Raw genomic sequence first — 6,020 nt, 5'->3', positions numbered from 1 at the left:
TAGCTTCTAGATATTCCAATGTATAATAGTTTAAAGACTTGGCAAACCAATAAAAGCAATTTATTAAGCACTCAGTGTGGTGGTTTACATAGCTGATGTCTAGTCTTCAAACTTTGCAAGGGAGACTTAAAACTAATCAATTTATACATACCATCTGTTAAAATAATTCACAATGAAATTTAAACATGGCAGTAGATAAAATAATTCACATTAAAACAAAGAACTATATTTAATATGGTAAAGTTAGCTTTATAGCCCATTTCTAGTAACTATAAAGTCATTTCTTGAGAGCACTAAGTCATTAAATAATCATGTAAAAATTTACAAGTGGACATACTCAATATATTCACAGCAAAAATGTTCTGATTTAAGATTTTAACACTTTATTGCACAATATTAATATAAGCATACAAAGTAAGGAATACAAATTATTTCCATTAAACATGAATGAGCCTGAGAGAAATTCCTCTTTGCTGGATTTTTGTAATCTTATAATTCATCAACAACCCAACAGGAAGATTTTCTAGAAATGAATTAATATTCCTAGCAGAGAGAACCTGGAATATAACTTACATGTCAACTTTATGAGCACCACTGAAACAATGCAAAGAAACTGACAATAACCTAATTACAAATACTTAGGATATTTCACACTTCTCTCTTCTGTCTGTAAGTCTTTAATTTTGTACAACTCTTCAGATTCTTTCTATTTCCTAGACAGAATGTTGCCTGTCTTGTGAATTACTGAATAAAGTTAGTAAGATATTTAAAATTTACTCAATTTAATTTTTTAACAAAAATGTTACCCGAAAGACGTATCATCCCAAATGGAATGTAGACTTCTTATTCCAAATAAATTTTTAAAATTCACCAGGGTGAAAAGGCAGTAACTTAAAAATGAAAAGTGCTATCGTAAGAGTGGTAAGATAACTAATTTTTGCTCTCCATTTCTCTCTAAAATTATTTAATTCACTAATACTTGCAGGTTCTAAAATCTATGCATGCTAAGTGAGGACACATTTGAATGGGTAGAGTTCGGGGTTTCATAAGGACAGGATTTCATGAAACAAGACTGTAAAACAGGAATCATATTCAGGACCAGCTTAAAGCAAATAAAAACATTATAGAAAGCTGGAGTATTAGTGAATACAATGTAGCTAGACAAAATGTTACTTGGGGTGAGGTGGGATCAAGAAAGGAAGTAAAAGATCAGCGAACACTGTCACAATATTGGGTAAATAAAAGAATATGAGGAAAAAAATGAGATGAAAGAAAAGTAAGAGAAAAACAAAAGTCTTTTACCAAAGTAACAGAAAAGACAATGGCAATAGAATGTATCGGAGAAATAGGTAGAGTAAAAAGTAGAAAGGTCAGGCCTCCCGGTGGCGCAGCAGTTGAGCGCTGGTTTGCAAAGCTGCCCGCAGCCTATGCAGCGCCGGTTCAATCCCCGGCTGCTCCCCGGCCACCGGAGGAGGGTCCCACATGGTGAGCAGCTCTCTCCTGCCACCCCGCTGCTCCCTCAGCAGTGTCCTTCGGTCCTTCTACCTGCTCTGCTCCCCGCTCTGGCTCTGGTGAATTCTCTCACCCTCCCGCGCTTCTGACTGTACCCAGTGCTTGTATCAATCAATCAATCAATCTTGTATAAATAAATAAATAAATAAATCTTAAAAAAAAAAAAGTAGAAAGGTCATAGTAATTAACCTGAATAAGAAACACTAGCCCATTCTTTGGTTGATAAGGAACAAGAAGAGTCAGAAGGGTTTAGATATAAACAAAAAAGTTATTTACAGACTCAAGTCTGATAAGTATGTAATCCAGAGGGGGCAAAATAGGGAGAAATCAAATATGAAGGAGCCATCTAAAGGAAACAATTTCTTTTGATACACACCAAGCACATCCCCTTTTTCTGTATTACCACACAGTTATAATCAAGAAATCAAAACTATGCTTTCCAAACACTAAAATGCACAAGAGTATGTATATTAAAATACAGAAGGATAAACTAAAAACTAATTAGAGGGGAAAAGGTTACCTATCAGGGAACCATAGAAAAGGATAGAAGGACCGTCGCAGAGCTAAAGCAGAGTACTCAGAACATACACTATTTTGTAGATTTGACTTTGTAAAAATTTAAATATTTTACAAAATTATAAAAAAATTAAGGCAAAAAATTTAAATTACCACCCAAAAACACAAAATAAATTAACCTAATTGTACACACCAAATAAGAACTTAATCTGAGGACAAATTATATCAAGTGACTTTAAAAAACAGTTGATTTGATTATCTATTCTTAGTAAAAATACCACAAGAGTCAAAAGAACCAAAATAAGGCCTCCCTTGGTGGCACAGGCAGTTGAGTGCAGCATGGTGAAGCTGTCCGCAACCTCTGCAGCACTGGTTCGATCCCAGCCAGCAGGCAAGGGTCCCACATGGCGCAGCAGACCTCTCCTGTCTCGCCAGCTGCTCCCCTCAGCAGTGTATTTCATCAGTCTGCCTGTTCTGTTCCCTGCTCTGTCTCTGGTGAATCCTCTTGCCCTCCCGCGAATCTGGCCTGTACCCCGGTTCTTGTATAAACAAATAAATAAATCTTTTAAAAAAGAACCAAAATAAAATTTAAAATTGTTTAGCAATCATATTATTAATCATATTGGTTTTACTATTCTGAAACTACTATGTTAATCAAATACATGATTTTATTCATCATTAGGAACCAGGTTTTCAGTATAAAAATATATATAATTATACACACAGAAAAACAAAAAACTTAAAACCCCATAATTCTAAACTGGAATTGGTAATATAAATATGAACGATGATATATTTCCCCTTTAAAAAAAAAAGGACCCTAGCTCAGTTCAGGGGGAAAAAAATCTAAAAACAACCACCAACCCAGCAGCAATCACTATCTCCACAGTGCCCAGATTGTGTTATCTAAATAGTAGATCTCATAAGAAATCAGGGCTCCTTGAAGAAATATCTACTTCCAAATCTGGGGTAAAATATATGCAATGTAAACCTGGACATCATCTACCACAAAACAAGGAAGTTAAGGACTAATGCAGATGTGTCAAAAGAACCTAGGGAGCCAATTTGAACAGGCCCTCACTGGAAAGGAATGGACAGCTTGACCACCAAAAGAATATCTGCAATGGTTTGATAGGACATCAAAAATCTTAATGATACGGGGAATAAAAATATCATTGGTCATTGAACCAATTCATTATCTGAGAACATACTAAGGAAAATAGTCAGGTATTTACCCTGCTTTTCCTATATGAATTATATCTCAGGATAACCAATGGTAATAAGGAAAAGTTACTCCAGCTCATAAACAAAATAAAGACAATTCATTTTTGCAACTATCATTAGCCTTGCAAATTGCTGATAGCTTTTTAAGAATTTGTTAAGAATATGCCATTGGGCTCCCCGGTGGCACAACAGGTTGAGCGCTGCGTTATGAAGCTGTCTGTAGGATTCCCAGCCAGCCAGGGAGATTCCCACATGGCGGGGCAGACCTCTCCTGTCTCACCCGCTGCTCCCCTCAGCAGTGCTTTCAGTCCATCTGCTGTTCTGTTCCCTGCTCTGTCTCTGGTGAATCCTCTCACCCCCTGCATCTCTGGCGTGTATCCCAGTTCTTGTATAAATAATAAAAATCTTAAAAAAAAAAAAAAAAGAATACGCCCATTGATCAATGTTTTTTTTTTAAATGTTTTTTTTTTTAATGTTTTTTTTTTTAATAGAGGCTTTTTTTTATTTATTTATTTGTTTGTTTGTTTTGTTTGTACATGCACTGGGTACAGTCAGAAGTGCGGGAGGGTGAGAGAATTCACCAGAGCCAGAGCGGGGAGTAGAGCAGGCAGAAAGACCGAAGCACGCTGCTGAGGGGAGCAGCGGGCGGCAGGAGAGGTCTGCGCGCCATGTGGGACCCTCCTCAGGTGGCCGGGGAGCAGCCGGGGATCGAACCGGCGCCGCAGAGGTCGCCGGCAGCTTCGCAACCCAGCACTCAACCACTGCGCCACCGGGGAGGCCCCTGATCAATGTTAATATCATTAAAAGAGAAAAAACAGATGTGACATGCCTCCTAAAGTGATGCAAGAGGAAAAATGTTCATTCCCCTTGTCTCCAAAAATAATCAGACTTAAATTGGATCATGCTTTCTTCAACAAATTACAAAGAAGAGAGAAAAAGTGATGAGATACACAAGTAAAAAGACATAACAGTTACCAATACAACTTATGGACCTTGTTTGGGCCCTAATTAAAAAATAATAATAATAATTTTTTAATGGCATGAGCAAGGAAATTTGGATACTACTAACTAGATATTTTATTACCTCAAGAAATTATTGTTAAAAATTCTTGGTGTCGGGCCTCCCCGGTGGTACAGCAGTTGAGCGCTGGGTTGCAAAGCTGCCCGCAGCCTCTGCAGCACCGGTTCAATCCCCGGCTGCTCCCCGGCCACCGGAGAAGGGTCCCACATGGCATGCAGACCTCTCCTGCCGCCCGCTGCTCCCCTCAGCAGTGTACTTCAGTCCTTCTGCCTGCTCTGCTCCCTGCTCTGGCTCTGATGAATTCTCTCACCCTCCCGCGCTTCTGACTGTACCCAGTGCTTGTATAAATAAACAAACAAACAAAATAAATAAATAAATCTTTAAAAAAATTTTTAAAAAATTCTTGGTGTCATAGTGGTATTCTTAATTTTTTTAAGAGAAGTATTTATAGATGAAATTACAAATCTGGAATTTGTTTCAAAACATTTCAGATCAGGGATTTGTGGAAGAAAACAGCAGGTACAAGTGAAACAAAACTGACCATGTGTTGATCACCCTTGAAGCTGGGTAATGGGCACATGAAGGTTCATTACATTATTCTCTCTACTTATGTATATTTGGAATTTTTCATAATAAAAAAAATTATCCTTTCCTCTAGAAGACCATCTCAGAATAACCATTCTCAGGAGTAGAATTTAAGAATTCCCACATTGCAAATATTAAGGAATTCTTTCCCCTTCCCACAGCATGAGCCAACCCATACACAATCTTTCTACTTCCTACCTGTGGAATCATCTCTACACTTACAAACTTGGTGTCACCCACAAAGGTACTGTGCTATGACTCTTCCCCTTCTACCACCAACTGCAAAAACTGCAAAAATAACTACAGATACCTCGTTCTAAAAGAGCCTTTCTCTACTGCCTAACAGAAGCAAACACCGAATGCCCTTGTCCACCAAGTACTCACACTACAGGAGCTGCTACAGAAGCCCTGCAGTCAGAAGCACCACTGCAGTCTATATATTGTTTCTTCCACTAACATTTACTTTTATTTAAAGCAAATACTTAATGCCTCAGCATTAATATCTGAATTCAAGATCTCAAATGGAAACTCAAAATAACCATAGTTTCCTGAATATCTATATTCAGATAGTTTACTCTTATATCCCTCATGATCTGTTGACTTCAGTGACTGTGTGAAAAATTTCTGCATTGTCATGTCAGCTCCCCCGTGCCTACTCAAGCTTCAAAGGACACACGGTATTAAGAAGTAAAGGATAAAGGCTTCCCAGGTGGCGCAGCGGTTGAGCACTGGGTTGCAAAGCTGCCCTCAGCCTCTGCAGCACAGGTTAGATCCCCAGCTGCTCCCGGCCACCGGGGGAGGGTCCTACATGGCACGCAGACCTCTCCTGCCGCCCGCTGCTCCCCTCAGCAGTGTGCTTCGGTCCTTCTGCCTGCTCTGCTCCCGGCTCTGGTTCTGGTGAATTCTCTCACCCTCCTGCACTTCTGACTATACCCAGTGCTTGTATAAATAAATAAAAATAAAAAATAAATAAATCTTAAAAAAAAAAGAAGTAAAGGATAAAATAGGAAGTTATAAGTTCCCTCAAAATTCAGAAAATATCTGAGAAAATCAAGAAACAAAAACATAAATATGGAATATTTACTTTACATAGATATTTCATTAGTAACCAAGAAAAACATCCTTTTTATTTCAAATAACAACTTCCTTGAAAGGACAGTAA

The sequence above is a fragment of the Talpa occidentalis genome, unplaced genomic scaffold, assembly GCF_014898055.3.
Source record: "Talpa occidentalis isolate TD23 unplaced genomic scaffold, MPIMG_talOcc4v2.1 talOcc4.251, whole genome shotgun sequence".
Lineage (NCBI taxonomy): Eukaryota > Metazoa > Chordata > Mammalia > Eulipotyphla > Talpidae > Talpa > Talpa occidentalis.
Note: the sequence above shows the minus strand (reverse complement) of the source record.